The sequence below is a fragment of the Leucopleurus acutus genome (assembly GCF_964270905.1).
Source record: "Leucopleurus acutus genome assembly, chromosome: 2".
NCBI lineage: Eukaryota > Metazoa > Chordata > Mammalia > Artiodactyla > Delphinidae > Leucopleurus > Leucopleurus acutus.
Window position 1 is genome coordinate 94950613 of NC_139143.1, and position 13192 is coordinate 94963804.

The window sequence follows — 13192 nt, forward strand, 5'->3', positions numbered from 1 at the left end:
AGACCTGGGCTGACTGCGTTTATGTGGCCTCCAAACAAGGGGTTGTTCCTGCAGGGCTGACTTCGTGCCCCTCGCTGCCCTTCAGATGCCCACCTGACCGCATTTTCCTCTCTTTGTGGTGGTGGAACCACAGGCTACTCTCTCTTTTCAATGGCCTCATGAGCATTGGATGGACTTCAACATTTCCCAAGACCTGGCAGGGGAGAGGCAGCACCTACTTCTTAATAAACTCAAACTGTCATTGGAGATGAAAGATGAGTCTGCAAAAGCTTGGAGCATCCCAACTTCCCAGCTTGCCAAGTGCAGGGAGGGAAGAGGGCAGGAATCAGGAGGGAAGTACTCTCCAGGACAGGATCCTGTGGATGCAGCAGGAGAGTCAGCTGCCTCTTCCTTCCTCCCTCCTCCTCCTTCCCTAAATGCTCCCTCAGTGACATTACCGTGTCTACAATAGAGTGAGACTCTTTAGCCATCTTTTTTCCCAGCAAGACAATGTGATGTGTGGTCTGGGGTGCAACACATTGCTCTTTGCAGCAAGTGGTAGGTGAACAGTATTTTCCAAGTCGGATGTGACAGTACCATAAGTAGAAACAGCTTTCCCAGAGCCCCCAAACACTTTGTCCTCCTGAACTGGGAGGATCAGCATCCTCCCATATAGATGTCCAGCAGATTTCATTTTACCTGTTCACTGGACCTCACCATTCATACCTGAAGCTCAGTAAAATGATGGGCTTTCATTTTTGTAACTACCATGCTGGTCCAGGTTAAGTGTTTAGGAATCTGTACATGTAAGTATTTAAATGCTCAGGTTACTAAGCTCTCTCTATGCCTTTTTCCTCCCTCAACCCCAAAAGCCCTTACACCAAGCAGCTGGTACGAATAACTGTTGTTTCCAGAGTTTTGAAAGGATAGGGCACTCTGCTAAGCATTTTACAGATAACATTTCATTTCAGCTTCACAATAATCCTATTTGGTAAATTGTTTTTGTCAGTCATAAGAAGGAGATGTTTGAAGCCCAGAGAGCTGAGTGATTTACACCATGTCATTCAGTCAGAAAGTGGCAAACTCAAGCTTCGATTCATGTCTGCAGATTCTATATCTTATTCTCTTCCCACAACCACAACTCTACCTTTTAGGCAAATTAATAAATGAATAAACGCTAACTGAACACCAAATATGTACCAAGCTCTGAGCTAGGAAGTTTCACATAGTATTCTCATCTGCCTGACAACTATCTTGTTTTACGAGGGAGGAAAATGAAATCCTGGTTTGTTAGCAATGGACAGAACTGAGATTTGGATCCTGTTTGACTAAAAGATCTTTCTTTTTCTTCCCTTCTTTCTGTTTCTTTTTTCCCTCCCTTTCTCCCTCCCTCCCTCCCTCTCTCCCTTCCTTCCTTTCCTCATTCCTCAATTAATCTTGTATCAATTTGGCTAAGATTAGAATCTTATCTTAGTATTATTAAGAGATAACTTTTGCATTGTGCCTAGCACAGTATTTGGCACAGGGAGGCGCTTTAATGTTACTTCCCACCCCACCCCACCTTCACATCACCTAGAGAAGTTTTATCACTACTTTCTCTCTGGTCCCCCGCGAGTAGAAAAGGGACAGCTCTTTTCTAGCTATACAAGGGACAGAGAGCTGTCTCCCCAACTTGGCTGGTATTTCCTCTGCCTGGAGAGCTAGGCCTTGCAGATGCTATAGCTGGGCCCTTTCAGGGACACTTAGAAGAGCTGAGGCATCCTGTCAGTACCGGGCTCCTTTCGGCTACTTTCTGAATAATTAATGAAAAGGGAAACTTTGCAGGATCTCCATACACAGGCTTTGTTTTCCCTTCTTTCTTGTTTTGCAAAGAAAGGCCCCTGCTCAGCTTTTAAGCCCATGGAAAACTTAACAAACACTTGCTGCAAACCACCTTGCTTTTTACCCACATTAAATAGTCTCCCCCACTCTGGAGATTTGTGTTACAATCCCTGCAAACGAACAGCAGACGAGGCAGGATATTGCGTCTCATTAAGTTTCTTTGCTGTGTCAGTCCTCTTTCCCAGAGGGGGATGTAATACTCTCTTCATAATATGCAGCCCCTCTCACAAGTTGGCAGCTTTCTTCTCTCAACTTATATTCTTGGCTAAGAATGTGTTCACAGGGATTTCAAAAAAGCCTAACCAAATACCTGTTTACCGACTTTCTCAGAGCATTTCTGAGATGCACCAAGATGTGTCTGCTTCCTCTTGCTAATGATGTTCAGGCTGAGCGCCTTCCCCAGCACTTGGCAAGATCTTTTTTGATCCACCTCCTACAGTAATGGAAATAAAAACAAAAATAAATGGGACCTAATGAAACTTAAAAGCTTTTGCAAAGCAAAGGAAACTACAAACAAGACGAAAAGACAACCCTCAGAATGGGAGTAAGTATTTGCAAACGAATCAATGGACAAAGGATTAATCTCCAAAATATATAAACACCTCATGCAGCTCAATATTAAAAAAACAAACAACCCAATCCAAAAATGGGCAGAAGACCTAAACAGACATTTCTCCAAAGAAGACATACAGATGGCCAAGAAGCACATGAAAAGCTGCTCAACATCACTAATTATCAGAGAGATGCAAATCAAAACTGCAATGAGGTATCACCTCGCACCAGTTAGAATGGGCATCACCAGAAAATCTACAAACAACAGATGCTGGAGAGGGTGTGGAGAAAAGGGAACCCTCTTGCTCTGTTGGTGGGAGTGTAAATTGATACAGCCACTATGGAGAACAATATGGAGGTTCCTTAAAAAACTAAAAATAGAACTACCATATGACCCAGCAATCCCACTACTGGGCATATACCCAGAGAAAACCATAATTCAAAAAGACACATGCACCCCAATGTTCATTGCAGCTCTATTTACTATAGCCAGGTCATGGAAGCAACCTAAATGCCCATCGACAGATGAGTGGATAAAGAAGTTGTGGTATATATATACAATGGAATATTACTCAGCCATAAAAAGGAACGAAATTGGGTCATTTGTAGAGACGTGGATGAATCTAGAGACTGTCATACAGAGTGAAGTAAGTCAGAAAGAGAAAAACAAATATTGTATGTTAACACATATATATGGAACCTAGAAAAATGGTACAGATGAACCGGTTTGCAGGGCAGAAATTGAGACACAGATGTAGAGAACAAACGTATGGACACCAAGGGGAGAAAGCGTTGGGGGGTGAGGGTGGTGGTGTGATGAATTGGGAGATTGGGATTGACATGTATACACTAATACGTATAAAATGGATAAATAATATGAACCTGCTGTGTAAAATAAATAAATAAAATAAAATTCAAAAATTGAAGAAAACAAAGACCCGATGTGGGTCTCCACATTTGACTTTGGAATCTCACCAGCTCTTTGTCCAATCCTTTGGGCATCTCTGGCCTTGCCATTCCCCCAGACTGTTCTATATGTCTTTGTTGAGAATGTAAAAAGGCCTTTTCTGATGTGGGTCTCCCAAGTTCTGAGACTGATCGGTTTTGATGAATTTTATGATGCTAATTATTGGACCCTGGTTTTGGGATGTCCCCAGGAGTAATAAAATAATTCACTTATATAGCTCAGGCACTCTTCTAAGTGCTTTATTCATTTAATCCTATAATAGCCCTATAATGTAGGTAATATTATTCTCCTTATCTTAAAGATGAGGAAACTGAGACACGGAGAGATTAAATTACTTTCCCAATGCCACATAAACTAGGAAGTTATAAAGCTAAGACTATAATCCAGTCACTCTCATGCTTTTTTTTTGCGGTACGCGGGCCTCTCATTGTCGTGGCCTCTCCCGTTGCGGAGCACAGGCTTCGGACGCGCAGACTCAGTGGCCTTGGCTCACGGGCCCAGCCGCTCCGCGTCATGTGGGATCTTCCCGGACCAGGGCACGAACCCATGTCCCCTGCACCGGCAGGCGGACTCTCAACCGCGCCACCAGGGAAGCCCCCACTCTCCTGCTTTTAACCATGATATCAAACTTCTCTGAGCCAGTGGGTACCTGAGGTTAAGCTGAGCAATGGGCCCTGGAGAAGGGAGTCTCTGATTTGCTTTGCCTGGCCTTTAGGGTCCATGCATGAACCCCATCCTCTCTCATGTCAACATCCTCATTTTTCCTCACTCCCATTGCAGAGATTCTGCTCCAGCCAAGAGATCCTGCTCCTTGTCCACCATTACAACCTCACCACTCCCTCTGCCATTCTGTGTTTGTTCAACTGCCACCTCTTTCCTTGAATGCCTTCTTCCTCTACCCCAATTGAAATCCTACCTTACTTTCCTTCGAAAATCATTTCTAAATCTTATCTGCCCCAGGAAGACATCCTTGTTTTACTCTATCCTTCCCATTTCTTGATTCAAATTCATTTGTTGCTCTTCTTGGGAGTTCAGGAGGAAAGCCAACGGAGTGTTTTCTAGGTAGATGACACTGGAGACCTCACCAGAGAGAAGCTTGATCCAAGGTGGGACATCCTCTTTAAAGGCCCAGGAGTCTATTCTTCTACAACCTCATCCACTGCTCCATTCTTCTATGAATGAGGCACTGTGCTAAGATTGGGGGGATGATAATTTAATAAGATTCAGTCTTTTCCTTAGACATACTTGCAGACTAGCATTGGGTTGATGTATAGATACATAAATAATTACAATGCAAGAAGCAAGTTGCCAGTGTCTCAACAGAGACATCTAGTGCTTGAAGGTCCTGAGATGGAATAGATCACCTAGGTGGGAGCAAGGAAGGAAGGCCAAATGGCAGAGGTGGCATTTGAGTTTGACTTTGAGGGATGTGTTCATTTTGAAGACAAGATTTTCAAGGCTAAGGGACAATATAAAAATGGCAATGCAGAAGGAATATTTGGGATTCGATAAGGGAATCTGTGTGAATTAACATGAGAAATAAGACTGGAAATGTAAATTGTGGTCAAAATAGAAAGAACTTTATGTATTATTTAAAATGTATTTAAAATCACAGCTATTAGAGAATAAAGAGTTGGGATTTTATACTGCACACAAAGGTGGGGAGAGAAACAATCAGAAATCACCCTCTTAGCCATGTAGAAGAGTTGAGGTGTTATACAGTTATTGTGGAGACCAACAGGCCTTTGTAGAAATCTAGGAAGGGGATCATGGCCTAAGCAAAGGCAATGTCAGTGGGAATGGACAGGAAAGGATGAATGTGAGAGGCCTTTCACTGGTAGGTTAAATGAAAATTTCCATCTGAGTAGATACAGAAAGGAAAGGAGTAAAGAAGAGTCCAGGACAATAGAAGATTTAGGCAATTAGGAAGAAATGGAGATTTTGGTAGATGAGAGTGGGTTGGAAAATACTGATAATGAGATCAGTTGGCACCTGTTGAGATCTGTGCCAAAAGAACCTCTAGTAGAGTTGTTGGCACACAATTTGGGATTGTGGCAAAAGTTGGGGCAGTGTAGTCTGGTGGTCCCTGTCAGAGGGGGGTACTTGGGGCCATTAAGGGCTTGGATCTCTGCTGCTACTTCCTACCCAAGCCAAGGACAGGTAGTTCCTGATCCACTTCTCATTCAGGTGAAAGCCCATGTGGTCCACAAGCACCACTGCCTCAGTTTAATGATTTATCTTTTCTTCCCAAGGTCAGCCTGACCTCTCTGTCAGGATTCTGGACCACAGGGGAAGATGCTCCTGGATAGAGATACTGATACGTGGTCTTTCCTCCAGCTCCCATTCACACTGTTTTTCTTAATGTTACTCACAGAGTGACTTTTCCAATGTATCAGAAAAAAGAATACCCCCCTAATTGCTCTCTGTTTTTTATTAACTAAATCCAGAACCCTTCCTCTTCACCAGAAAAGTGTAGAATTAGGAAGATCTATTTGCCTCTCCATTGACATTGCTGATCTTGACACTGATTGGAATGAGAGACTTCCTCTTTAAGCTATTGTCCGATAATAAGGTAAAAATGATATTGATTTTCTAAACTTGCTCTGTTGGGAATAAAGTTTTGACAAATGTTCATCCTTGCTGAGCATTACTCACTCCTCTGCCTTTCTAGAAGAGTCTTTCTGTGTTTTTGGCAACTTTGGAGAGTGTCACTAAATTGTCTAGGAGTGGAGGAGAACCAGAATGGGAAAGAAAGAGGAAACTAGGTTGGGGGAAACCTACCTATTTTCTTTTCAACAATAATTGTAAACATTTTAGAGTTAGCCATCATTCATGAAGAACACTCACAGATATTAGTTCTTTTGATCCTCAGCCTACGAGGAGAGATGATCAGTTCAGTCCAAAAGCATTTACTGACCATCTACTATTAGAAGCCAGAAACTTAAAAGCTCAGGAAACATGAAAGCAAATAAGACACAGAATAAGACCCATAAAGAGCCCATAGCACCAGTAGGAAAGACAGATAAGTAATAAGAAAAAAAATGCAATCCCATGAGATAAATAAAATAGTTCAAGTATGTACAAGGTTTAGAACCAGAACAAAGACTCATCTCTCTGGTATAAGGCAGAGAGTCCACAAAGGACGGGCTTCTTAGTAAGATTTCTTTTTTTAACATCTTTATTGGAGTAGAATTGCTTTACAACGCTGTGTTAGTTTCTGCTTTATAACAAAGTGAATCAGCTATACATATACATATATCCCCATATCTCTTCCCTCCTGCATCTCCCTCCCTCCCTATCCCACCCCTCTAGGTGGTCACAAAGCATCAAGCTGATCTCCCTGTGCTATGCGGCTGCTTCCGACCAGCTATCTAATTTACATTTGGTAGTATATATAAGTCCATGCTACTCTCTCACTTCATTCCAGCTTACCCTTCCCCCTCCCCATGTCCTCAAGTCCATTCTCTGAGTATTTATTCCTGTCCTGCCCCTAGGTTCTTTTTTTTTTTTTTTTAGATTCAATATGTATGTGTTAGCATACAATATTTGTTTTTCTCTTTCTGACATACTTCACTCTGTATGACAGTCTCTAGATCTGTCCACCTTACTACAAATAACTCAGTTTCATTCCTTTTTATGGCTGAGTACTATTCCATTGTATATATGTGCCACATCTTCTTTATCCATTCATTTGTTGATGGACACTTAGGTTGCTTCCATGTCCTGGTTATCGTAAATAGTGCTTCAATGAACATTGCCAATAATGGAAGTGCTTCAAAAGGAAAGTACGAATGATCTTCAAATAAGAGTTAGTTTGGTAATTATTGTGTAGGTGGATGACCCTAACACTGCATCTCTTGGCTTTTCCCTAATCTCCTTCATAGCTCAGTTAAAAATTAACCCTGGTTAAATATGTTACCCCAAAAGCCAATTGAGCACAGTCTAACACTCCATGGATCGATAATTGGAAGTTTCCCTCCCAACACACACACACATTGTAGCCATTCCCTGGCCTTCACAGATCTCCTATTCCCAGTGGAGGCTCTTTCTAGAGATCAAATCTATTTTGAACACTGAGAAATTAATTTGTCACAACCAGAGAATATCTCAATTTATATTGATTTCCTTCCCAAAGGGTTAGGGGGGGTTCTGTATCCTCCTGGAAAATGTCACCAATTCCAAGCCAGAGAGTGAAGTTAGTTTGACTTTGTTACCCTCTCTCACTCTGTTTCTTTTTTTGGCAGCTAGATTCTCTTCTCTCCCTCAGGATGCTACCTCCTGATCTCCAACTTTCACTTGCCATGAAAACTCACTTTCAGTATAGGATCTGAAATTACATTAGTCACTTGCACCTTAATGTAAGTCTAAGGAACTGTGTTTATGCTCTAGGGGACATGGTTACATAACGACTTCCTTTTTAGTTGTAGGCCTTGATCTCTGTTAGAAGGATTGGACATTCAGAAGCAGGAGACAGTTCTGGGGACCAAAATTTTCTTAGCACATAAGCATCTCCTCTAACTATGTTTATGGCTGATTTTGCCTGGAACTGTGGCTCCTACCTGTGATGGGACAAATGAAGGTCACTGGGGTCACTCACATCGCAACTGTAAAAAGGAAGACTCAGCCACTGTGACCACTTGTCCTTCCTTTATCCTGCTCTTGTTCTGACCTCCCAGATGTTCCAGAACTAGGGCAGAGCTCCCAGGCACTTTTCTGGGGTGAGAGCTCAGCAATGATCAGAACCTTTGAAGATTCCTCTCTCTGTCATCTTGCTAGTTTTCCTTCTTCACAGTTCTTTGTTAATGGAAAATGGATGTAATCTAGCATACATACATGGAAACAAATACAATTCTTTGTTAGCAGAAACATGGCCTTATTTTATTGCTTTCTCGAAAACCCTCATGAGCACCCTTTTCTTCTGTCTCCTCACTGAAGCCAGTGGCTGTTGGATGACTCTGGCCCCTTAATTGTTCCTGAGCACCTCTGGATGCCTATAATTCAGGTGTTGGGACAGTGTCTTTGTGTAGACTGTTTTATTCAAGCTTCATCTTCAGGAAAACAACTGTGTCTTGGCAAAGTCCCATATCTCTAACCTTGTTCTATGCATACTTCACCGAAGGATGAGAAATTGGAATTGGCACCACGTGGATTATGTTCGTACGTAAAATCCCACCAAGCTGCTCATGCTGTACTGCAAGCACTTGCTACTCCGCTACTCTGGCCCTAGGAAAATCAATTGCACTTGACACAAGAATCAGTTGCCCCTGAGAGCACGATTCCTTTAAAAGTTTCAGAGACTCCAGTGGAAAGACCGTGGAGCTTTGAGGTCTGGGTGCAGCTCCTGGGATGTTGTGATTCAGCATTCCTCAGATAAAAACCTCACCAAACGCTAAAATCAACATTTGAAAGAGAATCTTGGTTATATTGAAACTTCACTTTGCCCTCAAATATTACTTGTCTCTGTTATTGAAGGAGACTCTAGCACTAGAGCAGCCAAAAATGAAGGGGGAGCTGCACCAAAAGGGGGGAACTTGGAGAAGGACACTCACACAGTGAAGTAAAGTTTTTTGTATATTTTTTTCCTGATTACATAAGCAGTGTATTGATAAATGCCCACTGAGGAAATTTTGGAAGTAAAGAAAGGCATGAAGAAGAAAATTAAAATTACTCATCATTCCATCTACCCAGAACATTCTGGTGTATTTCTTTTAATCCATTTGTATATTTTACAAAATGGAGGTATATCACAGGTATCGTTTTATATCCTGATTTTTGCAATTTATATTATACTATGAATGTAACCAGTTTGATGATAAAGCCTCAAGTTCATCAGGGTATAATCCTGGAATATTTTAACTCTTCCAATAATTGTTACTACCATGCTATGTCAAATTTTCTTCTCCCACTGGGGAGAAGGCAGCCGTGACAACTGCTTGATCTGACTCTATAACTTTCAGTCACATTTGGTTATTAAAACTGTCTAATTTCCACTATTAAGCCTAATATTTTACATTAAAAATTTCAATCTCATATTTGATTGATTCAAAACTCCTATCCCCAAGGGACTGGCTAGATGTGCAGTGTGTACTGGAAAGGATAGTACAGAGGGGCAGAGGGCATAGTCTGTTCCTTCCTGTATATCCCCTCCCTCTTCTCTGCCCTTACCCCTCCTGTATAGGGATATATGCAGGGGAGAAAAAGGAAAAAAACTTCCTAGGTGACTGCCTTTGGCAAGTTGCTGCCCCTTCCTACTGCTCACCACCACTATTCTAGCTCTTTGTCATCTGGTCAATATAGATGGGCAGGGAACCCAACATTCCTATGAGGGGTCTATCCCCATGGTACCCCTTTTGCCTCCAAGTTCAGCATACCTACCATGCTCATACACTTCCATGGCCCTACAGTGTGGCATTTGAGCATAGGAGATATCTGGAGGGCACTCAAGGAAGTAGTTCTTTTCCCCTCATCACTTGACAATACCACAATACTACCCCTCAACCCCACCTTCAGTGCTCTCCTCCCGGCTATGGCAGAACCTAGGATTGAGACCTCAGGCCTTCCTTCTTGGATATGTCCCCAATAGTTATAAACAATTCTCTTGGGACCCACTCTTTTAGCTTGAAGGTGGTGATAAGTTGCATTTTCTCCATCTCTTCTTCCATGAGGAGGAAAAGAGTGGATAAACTCTCTTGACAAACTATACTCCTTAAAAAAGGTGACTCTATTTTATTTTTCCATGATAAAAAGCCACCAAATCAGTTCAACTTTTGTCAGTTCTGTCAGTATGGGGAGTCTCAAGATTAAGGATCAGATCTCTATTAAACTCAGACCCTATAATATTTAATTATTTTGTTTTCAACAGTTTTCTGTCTCTGCTTTAAACTGCACTGTTCCCAAGGTAAAGTTCTCAATCAGTACCATCCTATCATTACAACAGCACTTTGTAAACATCTTTTTATGGCTGTGTTTTATTCCATTTTATAGATTACCACATACTTAAAACATTTAAGTTGTGTGTATATGTGTGTGTGTGTATGAGTGTATGTATATATATAGTCGATACTTGAATAACACAGGCTTGAACTGTGCAGGTCCACTTATACATGGATTTTTTTTTCTATAGTAAATACTACAGTAGTACAGGATTTGCGGTTGGTTGAATCTGCAATGTGGAACTGCAGATTCCAAGGAACTGCATATAAGGAGGACTGACTATAAGTTATACATGGATTTTCAACCGTGAGGAGTATCTGCATGCCTAAACCCCCCTGCCTCCCACCCCCGTGTTGTTCAATGATCAACGTGTGTGCGTGCGCATGCGCGCACACACACACACACACACACACACACACACATATTTGGAATGAGGAGATTAAGGTTGTAGGCCTGGCCACATAATTTACTGGTAGACCACAGAATTTATGAACATTCTTAGTTGTAAGCAACAGAAACTGACTCTGGCTAATTAATCTAAAAAGGTACTGAGTAATATACAACATCAAACAGTCGAACAATTAAATCATAGGAAATTAGTTTAGATGCTGGGAAGCTTCGGGTATCTGGATAGCAGAAATGAATGGAGGTACCTCTTTAGGGTACTGCCAGTACTATGACTCAGACCCAACTACTTTCAATTCATGTATTACTCAACTCAAGATTCTGATTCCTAGGAAATAGAATCTGATTGACTTCACTTGGTTTCATGTGATCAAACACAGCGAGGACGGGAGGGCCGGTGAAGGACTTTGACTCACAGTACCAAAATGACAAAGAGAAAGGCGATACTGATATTAAAGTACATGGAAAGAGATCCTGAACAGGCCATATTTTTATAATACAGTATTTTTATATCAAAAGCAATGCTGTAATGAACATCTTTGTTCACATTTTGTATAATTTTCTTAGGATTATAGTTAACAGTTATTAAACACATCTTATATGTTGGCATTTTATTAAGCACTTTCAAAGCTTTATCTAATTTAGTTCTCATAGGATATAAGTACTATTACTATTGGTAGATTGATATACAGAGTTTATTTGTTTATTCAACAATAATATTGAGCCCCTACATATGCTAGGCACTGTTCTCAGTGTTCTCATTCGTCCCTACCTGCTCTGACAGTGGTGCACTGCACCAGTACTGAAATTTGCCTTATGACAGCAGTGGCTGGCTGGAAGCAGGACAGGGCAATCTCCCCCTCTCCTTTGCAGGTTGAGCAAATGCCTAGGATGCCAATGCACTAGACTCAGGCCCCAGGTGCTCTCTTCTTTCCAGGAATAGAGTAAAAAGTTAGGCTATGCCAAAAGTTATCAGAAAAAGATCCAGGAGCCCCTTGCCTTGTGTCAAGGTCCTTGAAGAGCCAGAAAAATATAAGTACTTTCCAAGGTGCTGAAAATAGCAACAGTCACTATGTTTGCACAAAGGATTAGTGACCCTGTATTTGATTATCACGTGATTTTCTGAAGAGTCAGCAGTATAGATGTATGATCTTCCAATCACAGTTTAATTAAAGGAGGGAACTGAGTTCCTGAATTTCCACCCTTTCTCTTGTCCCTGGGACAGGATGTTATTAAGCTGCAGAAGTAGCATTCATGTTATCTGTGGAGAGACCCATACTTCCTGGAGGACGGGGGAGTAGGGAGTAGGAAAGGGCCCTTAGGATATCTGAATCCTTGGTTAGTATTGTGTTAGTCATAGGTGTGTTAGGGGTGAAAGAGAGTGGGAGGAATGACACAGGTACTAGATACTCTGGGTAATCTTTTCTTTCTATTTATTCAACACCAATGCTTTGTCTTCTTCTTCTAGGAAAACAGTAGGATTTGGACAAGAGACAGACATAATAGCAATTAAAAATTTGGGTATAGAGTCTTATCATCTTTAGTTTGATTTCCATAACCCATATAGGGATCACTTAGGGTTGGGTGTGGCTCTAAGCAAGAGAAAACAAAACAGTCATGGGCTAACCAGGGGGTTCATTTTTCCTCACATGAGTCTAGAGGTAGGCAGTGCAGGGCTGATGATGCAGGGCTCAAGAATGTCATTTAAGGCCCAGGTTCCTTTTATCTTCCTGATATGGCTCCTTATCATATGTTTTTCATCCTTGGGGTTGCAATATGGGTGCTGCAGCTCCAGGCTTCACATCCATGTTCCAGGCAGGAAGAATACATGAGGGGCATGGTAGATAAGTCTGTCTCTTAAAAAAATGTTTCCATAGATTCACCCAGGAACTTTGACCTACATCTTTTTGAGCAGACTCTCTTACTGCAAGAGAAAGTGAAAGATGATATTTTAGTTTTCTAATCTCTATAGTCGAGGAAGGCAAGGGAGGAGCTGGATGTAAATGCCTCATTAACTGTGTGACCTATAAAATCACTTTTAAGCATGCCTGTATAAAGTGAGGATGATGTTGCCTACCTTGTAGAGTTGTTTTGATGTTTCCTACCTTGTAGAATGGAGGTAATGTATGATAAATCTTAATCACAGTGCCTGGCATGTCATAAGCTCTCTACAAACTTTTAAGAAAGAAACAGTATGCTATATCTATGTTCATAGATATATATAGCATGGAGAGAAAGAAATATACAATTCAGAATAGAGTCACAGCCTCTCACCCTAGGATTTCTCACTTAGCTGGGAGCTCGGCTGAATTCTGGGAATTTATAATCCCTGTGGATAGCAGCTGGCAAGGATGAAGAGACTACCAGCAATCTCAGTCCCCTCTGCAGTGTTAGTCACTCTACACAGAATATTTAAGAATGCACCCAATTTGGCATGATGTTTGTGCTGACCTGTCTCACTATCATAATCGTGAC